We start from the raw sequence: 20,203 nt of genomic DNA on the forward strand, positions 1-20,203 counted from the left end.
CGAGCTGCAAATGCCACTTCCAGCTTAGCTGTGCAGAAGAAGAACAACATGAAGAAGAAATATCTCGAAATATGTCCGTCAGGCCCCTTCCCTTGAGATAAATCTGCAAATATCTCGGAAACGAAGCGAGCTATGGCAAAATGTTAAGAGACGTTTTTTGTAGAGAATTATGTTTCCTACAATTTATGTTCTATGATATTTTTTGATCAGAAGCGTAGGTTTCGAGATATATCGAGATATTTAAAAGTTCCGAAGCCGCACCAACATAATAGAGATACAGAAACACCGTGGCCCCTTTCTTTGAGATAACTCTGCACTAGTGCGAGCCGCAAATGCCACTTCCAGCTTAGCTGTGCAGAAGAAGAACAACAAGAAGAAGAAATATCTCGAAATATGTCCGTCAGGCCCCTTCCCTTGAGATAAATCTGCAAATATCTCGGAAACGAAGCGAGCTATGGCAAAATGTGAAGAGACCTTTTTTGTAGAGAATTAAGTTTCCTACTTTTTATCTTCTATGATATTTTTTGATCAGATGCGTAGTTCTCGAGATATATCAAGATATTTAAAAGTTCCGAAGCCGCACCAACATAATAGAGATACAGAAACACCGTGGCCCCTTTCTTTGAGATAACTCTGCACGATTGCGAGCTGGAAATGCCACTTCCAGTTTAGCTGTGCAGAAGAAGAACAACAAGAAGAAGAAATATCTCGAAATATGTCCATCAGGACCCTTCCCTTGAGATAAATCTGCAAATATCTCGGAAACGAAGCGAGTTATGGCAAAATGTTAAGAGACCTTTTTTGTAGAGAATTATGTTTCCAGCAATTTATGTTCTATGATATTTTTTGATCAGAAGCGTAGTTTTCGAGATATATCAAGATATTTAAAAGTTCCGAAGCCGCACCAACATAATAGAGATACAGAAACACCGTGGCCCCTTTCTTTGAGATAACTCTGCGCTATTGCGAGCTGGAAATGCCACTTCCAGTTTAGCTGTGCAGAAGAAGAACAACAAGAAGAGGAAATATCTCGAAACATGTCCGTCAGGCCCCTTCCCTTGAGATATATCTGCAAATATCTCGGAAACGAAACGAGCTATGGCAAAATGTTAAGAGACCTTTTTTGTAGAGAATTATGTTTCCTACAATTTATGTTGTATGATATTTTTTAATCAGAAGCGTAGTTTTCGAGATATATCGAGATATTTAAAAGATCCGAAGCCGCACCAACATAATAGAGATACAGAAACACCGTGGCCCCTTTCTTTGAGATAACCCTGCGCTAGTGCGAGCCGCAAATGCCGCTTCCAGCTTAGCTGTGCAGAAGAAGAACAACAAGAAGAAGAAATATCTCGAAATATGTCCGTCAGGCCCCTTCCCTTGAGATATATCTGCAACTATCTCGGAAACGAAGCGAGCTATGGCAAAATGTTAAGAGACCTTTTTTGTAGAGAATTATGTTTCCTACAAGTTATGTTCTATGATATTTTTTTATCAGAAGCGTAGTTTTCGAGATATATCAAGATATTTAAAAGTTCCGAAGCCGCACCAACATAATAGAGATACAGAAACACCGTGGCCCCTTTCTTTGAGAAAACTCTGCACTATTGCGAGCTGCAAATGCCACTTCCAGCTTAGCTGTGCAGAAGAAGAACAACAAGAAGAAGAAATATCTCGAAATATGTCCGTTAGGCCCCTTCCCTTGAGATAAATCTGCAAATATCTCGGAAACGAAGCGAGCTATGGCAAAATGTTAAGAGACCTTTTTTGTAGAGGATTAAGTTTCCTACTTTTTATGTTGTATGATATTTTTTGGTCAGATGCGTAGTTTTCGAGATATATCAAGATATTTAAAAGTTCTGAAGCCGCACCAACATAATAGAGATACAGAAACACCGTGGCACCTTTCTTTGAGATAACTCTGCACTATTGCGAGCTGCAAATGCCACTTCCAGCTTAGCTGTGCAGAAGAAGAACAACAAGAAGAAGAAATATCTCGAAATATGTCCGTTAGGCCCCTTCCCTTGAGATAAATCTGCAAATATCTCGGAAACGAAGCGAGCTATGGCAAAATGTTAACAGACCTTTTTTGTAGGGAATTAAGTTTGCTACTTTTTATGTTCTATGATATTTTTTGATCAGATGCGTAGTTCTCGAGATATATCAAGATATTTAAAAGTTCCGAAGCCGCACCAACATAATAGAGATACGGAAACACCGTGGGCCCTTTCTTTGAGATAACTCTGCACTATTGCGAGCTGCAAATGCCACTTCCAGCTTAGCTGTGCAGAAGAAGAACAACATGAAGAAGAAATATCTCGAAATATGTCCGTCAGGCCCCTTCCCTTGAGATAAATCTGCAAATATCTCGGAAACGAAGCGAGCTATGGCAAAATGTTAAGAGACCTTTTTTGTAGAGAAATAAGTTTCCTACTCTTTATGTTCTGTGATATTTTTCGATCAGGTGCGTAGTTCTCGAGATATATCAAGATATTTAACAGTTCCGAAGCCGCACCAACATAATAGAGATACAGAAACACCGTGGCCCCTTTCTTTGAGATAACTCTGCACTATTGCGAGCTGCAAATGCCACTTCCAGCTTAGCTGTGCAGAAGAAGAACAACAAGAAGAAGAAATATCTCGAAATATGTCCGTCAGGCCCCTTCCCTTGAGATAAATCTGCAAGTATCTTGGAAACGAAGCGAGCTATGGCAAAATGTTAAGAGACCTTTTTTGTATGGAATTATGTTTCCTACTTTTTATGTTCTATGATATTTTTTGATCAGACGCGTAGTTCTCGAGATATATCAAGATATTTAAAAGTTCCGAAGCCGCACCAACATAATAGAGATACAGAAAGACCGTGACTCCTTTCTTTTAGATAACTCTGCACTATTGCGACCTGGAAATGCCACTTCCAGTTTAGCTGTGCAGAAGAAGAACAACAAGAAGAAGAAATATCTCGAAAGAAGTCCGTTAGGCCCCTTCCCTTGAGATAAATCTGCAAATATCTCGGAAACGAAGCGAGCTATGGCAAAATGTTAAGAGACCTTTTTTGTAGAGAATTAAGTTTGCTACGTTTTAGGTTGTATGATATTTTTTGATCAGATGCGTAGTTCTCGAGATATATCAAGATATTTAAAAGTTCCGAAGCCGCACCAACATAATAGAGATACAGAAACACCGTGGCCCCTCTCTTTGAGATAACTCTGCACTATTGCGAGCTGCAAATGCCACTTCCAGCTTAGCTGTGCAGAAGAAGAACAACAAGAAGAAGAAATATCTCGAAATATGTCCGTTAGGCCCCTTCCCTTGAGATAAATCGGCAAGTATCTCGGAAACAAAGCGAGCTATGGCAAAATATTGAGAGACCTTTTTTGTAGAGAATTAAGTTTCCTACTTTTTATGTTCTATGATATTTTTTGATCAGATGCGTAGATCTCGAGATATATCAAGATATTTAAAAGTTCCGAAGCCGCACCAACATAATAGAGATACAGAAACACCGTGGCCCCTTTCTTTGAGATAACTCTGCACTATTGCGAGCTGCAAATGCCACTTCCAGCTTAGCTGTGCAGAAGAAGAACAACAAGAAGAAGAAATATCTCGAAATATGTCCGTCAGGCCCCTTCCCTTGAGATAAATCTGCAAATATCTCGGAAACGAAGCGAGCTATGCCAAAATGTTAAGAGACCTTTTTTGTATGGAATTATGTTTCCTACTTTTTATGTTCTATGATATTTTTTGATCAGACGCGTAGTTCTCGAGATATATCAAGATATTTAAAAGTTCCGAAGCCGCACCAACATAATAGAGATACAGAAACACCGTGGCCCCTCTCTTTGAGATAACTCTGCACTATTGCGAGCTGCAAATGCCACTTCCAGTTTAGCTGTGCAGAAGAAGAACAACAAGAAGAAGAAATATCTCGAAATATGTCCGTTAGGCCCCTTCCCTTGAGATAAATCGGCAAGTATCTCGGAAACGAAGCGAGCTATGGCAAAATGTTGAGAGACCTTTTTTGTAGAGAATTAAGTTTCCTACTTTTTATGTTCTATGATATTTTTTGATCAGATGCGTAGATCTCGAGATATATCAAGATATTTAAAAGTTCCGAAGCCGCACCAACATAATAGAGATACAGAAACACCGTGGCCCCTTTCTTTGAGATAACTCTGCACTATTGCGAGCTGCAAATGCCACTTCCAGCTTAGCTGTGCAGAAGAAGAACAACAAGAAGAAGAAATATCTCGAAATATGTCCGTTAGGCCCCTTCCCTTGAGATAAATCTGCAAATATCTCGGAAACGAAGCGAGCTATGGCAAAATGTTAAGAGACCTTTTTTGTAGAGAATTAAGTTTCCTACGTTTTATGTTGTATGATATTTTTTGATCAGATGCGTAGTTCTCGAGATATATCAAGATATTTAAAAGTTCCGAAGCCGCACCAACATAATAGAGATACAGAAACACCGTGGCCCCTCTCTTTGAGATAACTCTGCACTATTGCGAGCTGCAAATGCCACTTCCAGCTTAGCTGTGCAGAAGAAGAACAACAAGAAGAAGAAATATCTGGAAATGTGTCCGTCAGGCCCCTTCCCTTGAGATAAATCTGCAAATATCTCGGAAACGAAGAGAGCTATGGCAAAATGTTAAGAGACCTTTTTTGTAGAGAATTAAGTTTCCTACTTTTTATATTCTATGATATTTTTTGATCAGATGCGTAGTTCTCGAGATATATCAAGATATTTAAAAGTTCCGAAGCCGCACCAACATAATAGAGATACAGAAACACCGTGGCCCCTCTCTTTGAGATAACTCTGCACTAGTGCGAGCCGCAAATGCCACTTCCAGCTTAGCTGTGCAGAAGAAGGACAACAAGAAGAAGAAATATCTCGAAATATGTCCGTCAGGCCCCTTCCCTTGAGATAAATCTGCAAATATCTCGGAAACGAAGCGAGCTATGGTAAAATGTTAAGAGACCTTTTTTGTAGAGAATTAAGTTTCCTACTTTTTATGTTCTATGATATTTTTTGATCAGATGCGTGGTTCTCGAGATATATCAAGATATTTAAAAGTTCCGGAGCCGCACCAACATAATAGAGATACAGAAACACCGTGGCCCCTTTCTTTGAGATAACTCTGCACTATTGCGAGCTGCAAATGCCACTTCCAGCTTAGCTGTGCAGAGGAAGAACAACAAGAAGTAGAAATATCTCGAAATATGTCCGTCAGGCCAGTTCCTTTGAGCTGAATCTGCAAATATCTCGGAAACGAAGCGAGCTATGGCAAAATGTTAAGAGACGTTTTTTGTAGAGAATTATGTTTCCTACAATTTATGTTCTATGATATTTTTTGATCAGAAGCGTAGTTTTCGAGATATATCGAGATATTTAAAAGTTCCGAAGCCGCACCAACATAATAGGGATACAGAAACACCGTGGCCCCTTTCTTTGAGATAACTCTGCACTATTGCGAGCTGCAAATGCCACTTCCAGCTTAGCTGTGCAGAGGAAGAACAACAAGAAGAAGAAACATCTCGAAATATGTCCGTCAGGCCCCTTCCCTTGAGATAAATCTGCAAATATCTCGGAAACGAAGCGAGCTATGGCAAAATGTTAAGAGACGTTTTTTGTAGAGAATTATGTTTCCTACAATTTATGTTCTATGATATTTTTTGATCAGATGCGTAGTTCTCGAGATATATCAAGATATTTAAAAGTTCCGAAGCCGCACCAACATAATAGAGATACAGAAACACCGTGGCCCCTTTCTTTGCGATAACTCTGCACTATTGCGAGCTGCAAATGCCACTTCCAGCTTAGCTGTGCAGAAGAAGAACAACAAGAAGAAGAAACATCTCGAAATATGTCCGTCAGGCCCCTTCCCTTGAGATAAATCTGCAAGTATCTTGGAAACGAAGCGAGCTATGGCAAAATGTTAAGAGACCTTTTTTGTATGGAATTATGTTTCCTACTTTTTATGTTCTATGATATTTTTTGATCAGACGCGTAGTTCTCGAGATATATCAAGATATTTAAAAGTTCCGAAGCCGCACCAACATAATAGAGATACAGAAACACCGTGACTCCTTTCTTTTAGATAACTCTGCACTATTGCGACCTGGAAATGCCACTTCCAGTTTAGCTGTGCAGAAGAAGAACAACAAGAAGAAGAAATATCTCGAAAGAAGTCCGTTAGGCCCCTTCCCTTGAGATAAATCTGCAAATATCTCGGAAACGAAGCGAGCTATGCCAAAATGTTAAGAGACCTTTTTTGTATGGAATTATGTTTCCTACTTTTTATGTTCTATGATATTTTTTGATCAGACGCGTAGTTCTCGAGATATATCAAGATATTTAAAAGTTCCGAAGCCGCACCAACATAATAGAGATACAGAAACACCGTGGCCCCTCTCTTTGAGATAACTCTGCACTATTGCGAGCTGCAAATGCCACTTCCAGTTTAGCTGTGCAGAAGAAGAACAACAAGAAGAAGGAATATCTCGAAATATGTCCGTTAGGCCCCTTCCCTTGAGATAAATCGGCAAGTATCTCGGAAACGAAGCGAGCTATGGCAAAATGTTGAGAGACCTTTTTTGTAGAGAATTAAGTTTCCTACTTTTTATGTTCTATGATATTTTTTGATCAGATGCGTAGATCTCGAGATATATCAAGATATTTAAAAGTTCCGAAGCCGCACCAACATAATAGAGATACAGAAACACCGTGGCCCCTTTCTTTGAGATAACTCTGCACTATTGCGAGCTGCAAATGCCACTTCCAGCTTAGCTGTGCAGAAGAAGAACAACAAGAAGAAGAAATATCTCGAAATATGTCCGTTAGGCCCCTTCCCTTGAGATAAATCTGCAAATATCTCGGAAACGAAGCGAGCTATGGCAAAATGTTAAGAGACCTTTTTTGTAGAGAATTAAGTTTCCTACGTTTTATGTTGTATGATATTTTTTGATCAGATGCGTAGTTCTCGAGATATATCAAGATATTTAAAAGTTCCGAAGCCGCACCAACATAATAGAGATACAGAAACACCGTGGCCCCTTTCTTTGCGATAACTCTGCACTATTGCGAGCTGCAAATGCCACTTCCAGCTTAGCTGTGCAGAAGAAGAACAACAAGAAGAAGAAACATCTCGAAATATGTCCGTCAGGCCCCTTCCCTTGAGATAAATCTGCAAGTATCTTGGAAACGAAGCGAGCTATGGCAAAATGTTAAGAGACCTTTTTTGTAGAGAATTAAGTTTCCTACTTTTTATGTTCTACGATATTTTTTGATCAGATGCGTGGTTCTCGAGATATATCAAGATATTTAAAAGTTCCGGAGCCGCACCAACATAATAGAGATACAGAAACACCGTGGCCCCTTTCTTTGAGATAACTCTGCACTATTGCGAGCTGCAAATGCCACTTCCAGCTTAGCTGTGCAGAGGAAGAACAACAAGAAGTAGAAATATCTCGAAATATGTCCGTCAGGCCAGTTCCTTTGAGCTGAATCTGCAAATATCTCGGAAACGAAGCGAGCTATGGCAAAATGTTAAGAGACGTTTTTTGTAGAGAATTATGTTTCCTACAATTTATGTTCTATGATATTTTTTGATCAGAAGCGTAGTTTTCGAGATATATCGAGATATTTAAAAGTTCCGAAGCCGCACCAACATAATAGGGATACAGAAACACCGTGGCCCCTTTCTTTGAGATAACTCTGCACTATTGCGAGCTGCAAATGCCACTTCCAGCTTAGCTGTGCAGAGGAAGAACAACAAGAAGAAGAAACATCTCGAAATATGTCCGTCAGGCCCCTTCCCTTGAGATAAATCTGCAAATATCTCGGAAACGAAGCGAGCTATGGCAAAATGTTAAGAGACGTTTTTTGTAGAGAATTATGTTTCCTACAATTTATGTTCTATGATATTTTTTGATCAGATGCGTAGTTCTCGAGATATATCAAGATATTTAAAAGTTCCGAAGCCGCACCAACATAATAGAGATACAGAAACACCGTGGCCCCTCTCTTTGAGATAACTCTGCACTATTGCGAGCTGCAAATGCCACTTCCAGTTTAGCTGTGCAGAAGAAGAACAACAAGAAGAAGAAATATCTCGAAATATGTCCGTTAGGCCCCTTCCCTTGAGATAAATCGGCAAGTATCTCGGAAACAAAGCGAGCTATGGCAAAATGTTGAGAGACCCTTTTTGTAGAGAATTAAGTTTCCTACTTTTTATGTTCTATGATATTTTTTGATCAGATGCGTAGATCTCGAGATATATCAAGATATTTAAAAGTTCCGAAGCCGCACCAACATAATAGAGATACAGAAACACCGTGGCCCCTTTCTTTGAGATAACTCTGCACTATTGCGAGCTGCAAATGCCACTTCCAGCTTAGCTGTGCAGAAGAAGAACAACAAGAAGAAGAAATATCTCGAAATATGTCCGTCAGGCCCCTTCCCTTGAGATAAATCTGCAAATATCTCGGAAACGAAGCGAGCTATGCCAAAATGTTAAGAGACCTTTTTTGTATGGAATTATGTTTCCTACTTTTTATGTTCTATGATATTTTTTGATCAGACGCGTAGTTCTCGAGATATATCAAGATATTTAAAAGTTCCGAAGCCGCACCAACATAATAGAGATACAGAAACACCGTGGCCCCTCTCTTTGAGATAACTCTGCACTATTGCGAGCTGCAAATGCCACTCCCAGTTTAGCTGTGCAGAAGAAGAACAACAAGAAGAAGAAATATCTCGAAATATGTCCGTTAGGCCCCTTCCCTTGAGATAAATCGGCAAGTATCTCGGAAACGAAGCGAGCTATGGCAAAATGTTGAGAGACCTTTTTTGTAGAGAATTAAGTTTCCTACTTTTTATGTTCTATGATATTTTTTGATCAGATGCGTAGATCTCGAGATATATCAAGATATTTAAAAGTTCCGAAGCCGCACCAACATAATAGAGATACAGAAACACCGTGGCCCCTTTCTTTGAGATAACTCTGCACTATTGCGAGCTGCAAATGCCACTTCCAGCTTAGCTGTGCAGAAGAAGAACAACAAGAAGAAGAAATATCTCGAAATATGTCCGTTAGGCCCCTTCCCTTGAGATAAATCTGCAAATATCTCGGAAACGAAGCGAGCTATGGCAAAATGTTAAGAGACCTTTTTTGTAGAGAATTAAGTTTCCTACGTTTTATGTTGTATGATATTTTTTGATCAGATGCGTAGTTCTCGAGATATATCAAGATATTTAAAAGTTCCGAAGCCGCACCAACATAATAGAGATACAGAAACACCGTGGCCCCTCTCTTTGAGATAACTCTGCACTATTGCGAGCTGGAAATGCCACTTCCAGTTTAGCTGTGCAGAAGAAGAACAACAAGAAGAAGAAATATCTCGCAATATGTCCGTTAGGCCCCTTCCCTTGAGATAAATCTGCAAATATCTCGGAAACGAAGCGAGCTATGGCAAAATCTTAACAGACTTTTTTGTAGAGAATTAAGTTTCCTACTTTTTATGTTCTATGATATTTTTTGATCAGATGCGTAGTTCTCGAGATATATCAAGATATTTAAAAGTTCCGAAGCCGCACCAACATAATAGAGATACAGAAACACCGTGGCCCCTTTCTTTGAGATAACTCTGCACTATTGCGAGCTGCAAATGCCACTTCCAGCTTAGCTGTGCAGAAGAAGGACAACAAGAAGAAGAAATATCTGGAAATGTGTCCGTCAGGCCCCTTCCCTTGAGATAAATCTGCAAATATCTCGGAAACGAAGAGAGCTATGGCAAAATGTTAAGAGACCTTTTTTGTAGAGAATTAAGTTTCCTACTTTTTATATTCTATGATATTTTTTGATCAGATGCGTAGTTCTCGAGATATATCAAGATATTTAAAAGTTCCGAAGCCGCACCAACATAATAGAGATACAGAAACACCGTGGCCCCTCTCTTTGAGATAACTCTGCACTATTGCGAGCTGGAAATGCCACTTCCAGTTTAGCTGTGCAGAAGAAGAACAACAAGAAGAAGAAATATCTCGAAATATGTCCGTTAGGCCCCTTCCCTTGAAATAAATCTGCAAATATCTCGGAAACGAAGCGAGCTATGGCAAAATGTTAAGAGACCTTTTTTGTAGAGAATTATGTTTCCTACTTTTTATGTTCTATGATATTTTTTGATCAGATGCGTAGATCTCGAGATATATCAAGATATTTAAAAGTTCCGAAGCCGCACCAACATAATAGAGATACAGAAACACCGTGGCCCCTTTCTTTGAGATAACTCTGCACTATTGCGAGCTGCAAATGCCACTTCCAGCTTAGCTGTGCAGAAGAAGAACAACAAGAAGAAGAAATATCTCGAAATATGTCCGTTAGGCCCCTTCCCTTGAGATAAATCTGCAAATATCTCGGAAACGAAGCGAGCTATGGCAAAATGTTAAGAGACCTTTTTTGTAGAGAATTAAGTTTCCTACGTTTTATGTTGTATGATATTTTTTGATCAGATGCGTAGTTCTCGAGATATATCAAGATATTTAAAAGTTCCGAAGCCGCACCAACATAATAGAGATACAGAAACACCGTGGCCCCTCTCTTTGAGATAACTCTGCACTATTGCGAGCTGGAAATGCCACTTCCAGTTTAGCTGTGCAGAAGAAGAACAACAAGAAGAAGAAATATCTCGCAATATGTCCGTTAGGCCCCTTCCCTTGAGATAAATCTGCAAATATCTCGGAAACGAAGCGAGCTATGGCAAAATCTTAACAGACTTTTTTGTAGAGAATTAAGTTTCCTACTTTTTATGTTCTATGATATTTTTTGATCAGATGCGTAGTTCTCGAGATATATCAAGATATTTAAAAGTTCCGAAGCCGCACCAACATAATAGAGATACAGAAACACCGTGGCCCCTTTCTTTGAGATAACTCTGCACTATTGCGAGCTGCAAATGCCACTTCCAGCTTAGCTGTGCAGAAGAAGGACAACAAGAAGAAGAAATATCTGGAAATGTGTCCGTCAGGCCCCTTCCCTTGAGATAAATCTGCAAATATCTCGGAAACGAAGAGAGCTATGGCAAAATGTTAAGAGACCTTTTTTGTAGAGAATTATGTTTCCTACTTTTTATATTCTATGATATTTTTTGATCAGATGCGTAGTTCTCGAGATATATCAAGATATTTAAAAGTTCCGAAGCCGCACCAACATAATAGAGATACAGAAACACCGTGGCCCCTCTCTTTGAGATAACTCTGCACTATTGCGAGCTGGAAATGCCACTTCCAGTTTAGCTGTGCAGAAGAAGAACAACAAGAAGAAGAAATATCTCGAAATATGTCCGTTAGGCCCCTTCCCTTGAAATAAATCTGCAAATATCTCGGAAACGAAGCGAGCTATGGCAAAATGTTAAGAGACCTTTTTTGTAGAGAATTATGTTTCCTACAATTTATGTTCTATGATATTTTTTGATCAGAAGCGTAGTTTTCGAGATATATCGAGATATTTAAAAGTTCCGAAGCCGCACCAACATAATAGAGATACAGAAACACCGTGGCCCCTTTCTTTGAGATAACTCTGCACTATTGCGAGCTGCAAATGCCACTTCCAGCTTAGCTGTGCAGAGGAAGAACAACAAGAAGAAGAAATATCTCGAAATATGTCCGTCAGGCCAGTTCCTTTGAGCTGAATCTGCAAATATCTCGGAAACGAAGCGAGCTATGGCAAAATGTTAAGAGACGTTTTTTGTAGAGAATTATGTTTGCTACAATTTATGTTCTATGATATTTTTTGATCAGAAGCGTAGTTTTCGAGATATATCGAGATATTTAAAAGTTCCGAAGCCGCACCAACATAATAGAGATACAGAAACACCGTGGCCCCTCTCTTTGAGATAACTCTGCACTATTGCGAGCTGCAAATGCCACTTCCAGTTTAGCTGTGCAGAAGAAGAACAACAAGAAGAAGAAATATCTCGAAATATGTCCGTTAGGCCCCTTCCCTTGAGATAAATCGGCAAGTATCTCGGAAACAAAGCGAGCTATGGCAAAATGTTGAGAGACCTTTTTTGTAGAGAATTAAGTTTCCTACTTTTTATGTTCTATGATATTTTTTGATCAGATGCGTAGATCTCGAGATATATCAAGATATTTAAAAGTTCCGAAGCCGCACCAACATAATAGAGATACAGAAACACCGTGGCCCCTTTCTTTGAGATAACTCTGCACTATTGCGAGCTGCAAATGCCACTTCCAGCTTAGCTGTGCAGAAGAAGAACAACAAGAAGAAGAAATATCTCGAAATATGTCCGTCAGGCCCCTTCCCTTGAGATAAATCTGCAAATATCTCGGAAACGAAGCGAGCTATGCCAAAATGTTAAGAGACCTTTTTTGTATGGAATTATGTTTCCTACTTTTTATGTTCTATGATATTTTTTGATCAGACGCGTAGTTCTCGAGATATATCAAGATATTTAAAAGTTCCGAAGCCGCACCAACATAATAGAGATACAGAAACACCGTGGCCCCTCTCTTTGAGATAACTCTGCACTATTGCGAGCTGCAAATGCCACTTCCAGTTTAGCTGTGCAGAAGAAGGACAACAAGAAGAAGAAATATCTCGAAATATGTCCGTCAGGCCCCTTCACTTGAGATAAATCTGCAAATATCTCGGAAACGAAGCGAGCTATGGCAAAATGTTAACAGACATTTTTGGAGAGAATTAAGTTTCCTACTTTTTATGTTCTATGATATTTTTTGATCAGATGCGTAGTTCTCGAGATATATCAAGATATTTAAAAGTTCCGAAGCCGCACCAACATAATAGAGATACAGAAACACCGTGGCCCCTTTCTTTGAGATAACTCTGCACTAGTGCGAGCCCCAAATGCCACTTCCAGCTTAGCTGTGCAGAGGAAGAACAACAAGAAGAAGAAATATCTCGAAATATGTCCGTCAGGCCCGTTCCTTTGAGCTGAATCTGCAAATATCTCGGAAACGAAGCGAGCTATGGCAAAATGTTAAGAGACGTTTTTTGTACAGAATTATGTTTCCTACAATTTATGTTCTATGATATTTTTTGATCAGAAGCGTAGTTTTCGAGATATATCGAGATATTTAAAAGTTCCGAAGCCGCACCAACATAATAGAGATACAGAAACACCGTGGCCCCTTTCTTTGAGATAACTCTGCACTAGTGCGAGCCGCAAATGCCACTTCCAGCTTAGCTGTGCAGAAGAAGAACAACAAGAAGAAGAAATATCTCGAAATATGTCCGTCAGGCCCCTTCCCTTGAGATATATCTGCAAATATCTCGGAAACCAAGCGAGCTATGGCAAAATGTTAAGAGACGTTTTTTGTAGAGAATTATGTTTCCTACAATTTATGTGCTATGATATTTTTTGATCAGAAGCGTAGTTTTCGAGATATATCGAGATATTTAAAAGTTCCAAAGCCGCACCAACATAATAGAGATACAGAAACACCGTGGCCCCTTTCTTTGAGATAACTCTGCACTAGTGCGAGCCGCAAATGCCACTTCCAGCTTAGCTGTGCAGAAGAAGAACAACAAGAAGAAGAAATATCTCGAAATATGTCCGTTAGGCCGCTTCCCTTCAGATAAATGTGCAAATATCTCGGAAACGAAGCGAGCTATGGCAAAATGTTGAGGGACCTTTTTTGTAGAGAATTAAGTTTCCTACTATTTATGTTCTATGATATTTTTTGATCAGATGCGTAGTTCTCGAGATATATCAAGATATTTAAAAGTTCCGAAGCCGCACCAACATAATAGAGATACAGAAACACCGTGGCCCCTTTCTTTGAGACAACTCTGCACTAGTGCGAGCCGCAAATGCCACTTCCAGCTTAGCTGTGCAGAAGAAGAACAACAAGAAGAAGAAATATCTCGAAATATGTCCGTCAGGCCCCTTCCCTTGAGATACATCTGCAAATATCTCGGAAACGAAGCGAGCTATGGCAAAATGTAAAAAGACCTTTTTTGTAGAGAATTAAGTTTCCTACTTTTTATGTTCTATGATATTTTTTGATCAGATGCGTAGTTCTCGAGATATATCAAGATATTTAAAAGTTCCGAAGCCGCACCAACATAATAGAGATACAGAAACACCGTGGCCCCTTTCTTTGAGATAACTCTGCACTAGTGCGAGCCGCAAATGCCACTTCCAACTTAGCTGTGCAGAAGAAGAACAACAAGAAGAAGAAATATCTCGAAATATGTCCGTCAGGCCCCTTCCCTTGAGATAAATCTGCAAATATCTCGGAAACGAAGCGAGCTATGGCAAAATGTTAAGAGACCTTTTTTGTAGAGAATTAAGTTTCCTACCTTTTATGTTCTATGATATTTTTTGATCAGATGCGTAGTTCTCGAGATATATCAAGATATTTAAAAGTTCCGAAGCCGCACCAACATAATAGAGATACAGAAACACCGTGGCCCCTTTCTTTGAGATAACTCTGCACTATTGCGAGCTGCAAATGCCACTTCCAGCTTAGCTGTGCAGAGGAAGAACAACAAGAAGAAGAAGTATCTCGAAATATGTCCGTCAGGCCCGTTCCTTTGAGCTGAATCTGCACATATCTCGGAAACGAAGCGAGCTATGGCAAAATGTTAAGAGACGTTTTTTGTACAGAATTATGTTTCCTACAATTTATGTTCTATGATATTTTTTGATCAGAAGCGTAGTTTTCGAGATATATCGAGATATTTAAAAGTTCCGAAGCCGCACCAACATAATAGAGATACAGAAACACCGTGGCCCCTTTCTTTGAGATAACTCTGCACTAGTGCGAGCCGCAAATGCCACTTCCAGCTTAGCTGTGCAGAAGAAGAACAACAAGAAGAAGAAATATCTCGAAATATGTCCGTCAGGCCCCTTCCCTTGAGATAAATCTGCAAATATCTCGGAAACGAAGCGAGCTATGGCAAAATGTTAAGAGACGTTTTTTGTAGAGAATTATGTTTCCTACAATTTATGTGCTATGATATTTTTTGATCAGAAGCGTAGTTTTCGAGATATATCGAGATATTTAAATGTTCCGAAGCCGCACCAACATAATAGAGATACAGAAACACCGTGGCCCCTTTCTTTGAGATAACTCTGCACTAGTGCGAGCCGCAAATGCCACTTCCAGCTTAGCTGTGCAGAAGAAGAACAACAAGAAGTAGAAATATCTCGAAATATGTCCGTTAGGCCGCTTCCCTTGAGATAAATGTGCAAATATCTCGGAAACGAAGCGAGCTATGGCAAAATGTTGAGGGACCTTTTTTGTAGAGATTTAAGTTTCCTACTATTTATGTTCTATGATATTTTTTGATCAGATGCGTAGTTCTCGAGATATATCAAGATATTTAAAAGTTCCGAAGCCGCACCAACATAATAGAGATACAGAAACACCGTGGCCCCTTTCTTTGAGATAACTCTGCACTAGTGCGAGCCGCAAATGCCACTTCCAGCTTAGCTGTGCAGAAGAAGAACAACAGGAAGAAGAAATATCTCGAAATATGTCCGTCAGGCCCCTTCCCTTGAGATAAATCTGCAAATATCTCGGAAACGAAGCGAGGTATGGCAAAATGTTAAGAGACCTTTTTTGTAGAGAATTAAGTTTCCTACTTTTTATGCTCTATGATATTTTTTGATCAGATGCGTAGTTCTCGAGATATATCAAGATATTTAAAAGTTCCGAAGCCGCACCAACATAATAGAGATACAGAAACACCGTGGCCCCTTTCTTTGAGATAACTCTGCACTAGTGCGAGCCGCAAATGCCACTTCCAGCTTAGCTGTGCAGAAGAAGAACAACAGGAAGAAGAAATATCTCGAAATATGTCCGTCAGGCCCGTTCCTTTGAGCTGAATCTGCACATATCTCGGAAACGAAGCGAGCTATGGCAAAATGTTAAGAGACGTTTTTTGTACAGAATTATGTTTCCTACAATTTATGTTCTATGATATTTTTTGATCAGAAGCGTAGTTTTCGAGATATATCGAGATATTTAAAAGTTCCGAAGCCGCACCAACATAATAGAGATACAGAAACACCGTGGCCCCTTTCTTTGAGATAACTCTGCACTAGTGCGAGCCGCAAATGCCACTTCCAGCTTAGCTGTGCAGAAGAAGAACAACAAGAAGAAGAAATATCTCGAAATATGTCCGTTAGGCCGCTTCCCTTGAGATAAATGTGCAAATATCTCGGAAACGAAGCGAGCTATGGCAAAATGTTGAGGGACCTTTTTTGTAGAGAATTAAGTTTCCTACTATTTATGTTCTATGATATTTTTTGATCAGATGCGTAGTTCTCGAGATATATCAAGATATTTAAAAGTTCCGAAGCCGCACCAACATAATAGAGATACAGAAACACCGTGGCCCCTTTCTTTGAGATAACTCTGCACTAGTGCGAGCCGCAAATGCCACTTCCAGCTTAGCTGTGCAGAAGAAGAACAACAGGAAGAAGAAATATCTCGAAATATGTCCGTCAGGCCCCTTCCCTTGAGATAAATCTGCAAATATCTCGGAAACGAAGCGAGCTATGGCAAAATGTTAAGAGACCTTTTTTGTAGAGAATTAAGTTTCCTACTTTTTATGTTCTATGATATTTTTTGATCAGATGCGTAGTTCTCGAGATATATCAAGATATTTAAAAGTTCCGAAGCCGCACCAACATAATAGAGATACAGAAACACCGTGGCCCCTTTCTTTGAGATAACTCTGCACTAGTTCGAGCCGCAAATGCCACTTCCAGCTTAGCTGTGCAGAAGAAGAACAACAGGAAGAAGAAATATCTCGAAATATGTCCGTCAGGCCCGTTCCTTTGAGCTGAATCTGCACATATCTCGGAAACGAAGCGAGCTAGGGCAAAATGTTAAGAGACGTTTTTTGTACAGAATTATGTTTCCTACAATTTATGTTCTATGATATTTTTTGATCAGAAGCGTAGTTTTCGAGATATATCGAGATATTTAAAAGTTCCGAAGCCGCACCAACATAATAGAGATACAGAAACACCGTGGCCCCTTTCTTTGAGATAACTCTGCACTAGTGCGAGCCGCAAATGCCACTTCCAGCTTAGCTGTGCAGAAGAAGAACAACAAGAAGAAGAAATATCTCGAAATATGTCCGTCAGGCCCCTTCCCTTGAGATAAATCTGCAAATATCTCGGAAACGAAGCGAGCTATGGCAAAATGTTAAGAGACGTTTTTTGTATAGAATTATGTTTCCTACAATTTATGTGCTATGATATTTTTTGATCAGAAGCGTAGTTTTCGAGATATATCGAGATATTTAAAAGTTCCGAAGCCGCACCAACATAATAGAGATACAGAAACACCGTGGCCCCTTTCTTTGAGATAACTCTGCACTAGTGCAAGCCGCAAATGCCACTTCCAGCTTAGCTGTGCAGAAGAAGAACAACAAGAAGAAGAAATATCTCGAAATATGTCCGTCAGGCCCCTTCCCTTGAGATAAATCTGCAAATATCTCGGAAACGAAGCGAGCTATGGCAAAATGTTAAGAGACCTTTTTTGTAGGGAATTAAGTTTCCTACTTTTTATGTTCTATGATATTTTTTGATCAGATGCGTAGTTCTCGAGATATATCAAGATATTTAAAAGTTCCGAAGCCGCACCACCATAATAGAGATACAGAAACACCGTGGCGCCTTTCTTTGAGATAACTCTGCACTATTGCGAGCTGCAAATGCCACTTCCAGCTTAGCTGTGCAGAAGAAGGACAACAAGAAGAAGAAATATCTCGAAATATGTCCGTCAGGCCCCTTCCCTTGAGATAAATCTGCAAATATCTCGGAAACGAAGCGAGCTATGGCAAAATGTTAAGAGACCTTTTTTGTAGAGAATTAAGCTTCCTACTTTTTCTGTTCTATGACATTTTTTGATCAGATGCGTAGTTCTCGAGATATATCAAGATATTTAAAAGTTCCGAAGCCGCACCAACATAATAGAGATACAGAAACACCGTGGCCCCTTTCTTTGAGATAACTCTGCACTATTGCGAGCTGCAAATGCCACTTCCAGCTTAGCTGTGCAGAGGAAGAACAACAAGAAGAAGAAGTATCTCGAAATATGTCCGTCAGGCCCGTTCCTTTGAGCTGAATCTGCACATATCTCGGAAACGAAGCGAGCTATGGCAAAATGTTAAGAGACGTTTTTTGTACAGAATTATGTTTCCTACAATTTATGTTCTATGATATTTTTTGATCAGAAGCGTAGTTTTCGAGATATATCGAGATATTTAAAAGTTCCGAAGCCGCACCAACATAATAGAGATACAGAAACACCGTGGCCCCTTTCTTTGAGATAACTCTGCACTAGTGCGAGCCGCAAATGCCACTTCCAGCTTAGCTGTGCAGAAGAAGAACAACAAGAAGAAGAAATATCTCGAAATATGTCCGTCAGGCCCCTTCCCTTGAGATAAATCTGCAAATATCTCGGAAACGAAGCGAGCTATGGCAAAATGTTAAGAGACGTTTTTTGTAGAGAATTATGTTTCCTACAATTTATGTGCTATGATATTTTTTGATCAGAAGCGTAGTTTTCGAGATATATCGAGATATTTAAAAGTTCCGAAGCCGCACCAACATAATAGAGATACAGAAACACCGTGGCCCCTTTCTTTGAGATAACTCTGCACTAGTGCGAGCCGCAAATGCCACTTCCAGCTTAGCTGTGCAGAAGAAGAACAACAAGAAGAAGAAATATCTCGAAATATGTCCGTTAGGCCGCTTCCCTTGAGATAAATGTGCAAATATCTCGGAAACGAAGCGAGCTATGGCAAAATGTTGAGGGACCTTTTTTGTAGAGAATTAAGTTTCCTACTATTTATGTTCTATGATATTTTTTGATCAGATGCGTAGTTCTCGAGATATATCAAGATATTTAAAAGTTCCGAAGCCGCACCAACATAATAGAGATACAGAAACACCGTGGCCCCTTTCTTTGAGATAAATCTGCACTAGTGCGAGCCGCAAATGCCACTTCCAGCTTAGCTGTGCAGAAGAAGAACAACAGGAAGAAGAAATATCTCGAAATATGTCCGTCAGGCCCCTTCCCTTGAGATAAATCTGCAAATATCTCGGAAACGAAGCGAGCTATGGCAAAATGTTAAGAGACCTTTTTTGTAGAGAATTAAGTTTCCTACTTTTTATGTTCTATGATATTTTTTGATCAGATGCGTAGTTCTCGAGATATATCAAGATATTTAAAAGTTCCGAAGCCGCACCAACATAATAGAGATACAGAAACACCGTGGCCCCTTTCTTTGAGATAACTCTGCACTATTGCGAGCTGCAAATGCCACTTCCAGCTTAGCTGTGCAGAAGAAGGACAACAAGAAGAAGAAATATCTCGAAATATGTCCGTCAGGCCCCTTCCCTTGAGATAAATCTGCAAATATCTCGGAAACGAAGCGAGCTATGGCAAAATGTTAAGAGACCTTTTTTGTAGAGAATTAAGTTTCCTACTTTTTATGTTCTATGATATTTTTTGATCAGATGCGTAGTTCTCGAGATATATCAAGATATTTAAAAGTTCCGAAGCCGCACCAACATAATAGAGATACAGAAACACCGTGGCCCCTTTCTTTGAGATAACTCTGCACTATTGCGAGCTGCAAATGCCACTTCCAGCTTAGCTGTGCAGAGGAAGAACAACAAGAAGAAGAAGTATCTCGAAATATGTCCGTCAGGCCCGTTCCTTTGAGCTGAATCTGCACATATCTCGGAAACGAAGCGAGCTATGGCAAAATGTTAAGAGACGTTTTTTGTACAGAATTATGTTTCCTACAATTTATGTTCTATGATATTTTTTGATCAGAAGCGTAGTTTTCGAGATATATCGAGATATTTAAAAGTTCCGAAGCCGCACCAACATAATAGAGATACAGAAACACCGTGGCCCCTTTCTTTGAGATAACTCTGCACTAGTGCGAGCCGCAAATGCCACTTCCAGCTTAGCTGTGCAGAAGAAGAACAACAAGAAGAAGAAATATCTCGAAATATGTCCGTCAGGCCCCTTCCCTTGAGATAAATCTGCAAATATCTCGGAAACGAAGCGAGCTATGGCAAAATGTTAAGAGACGTTTTTTGTAGAGAATTATGTTTCCTACAATTTATGTGCTATGATATTTTTTGATCAGAAGCGTAGTTTTCGAGATATATCGAGATATTT

Source organism: Osmia lignaria, unplaced genomic scaffold (genome assembly GCF_051020975.1).
Source record: "Osmia lignaria lignaria isolate PbOS001 unplaced genomic scaffold, iyOsmLign1 scaffold0007, whole genome shotgun sequence".
NCBI classification, from domain to species: Eukaryota; Metazoa; Arthropoda; class Insecta; order Hymenoptera; family Megachilidae; genus Osmia; species Osmia lignaria.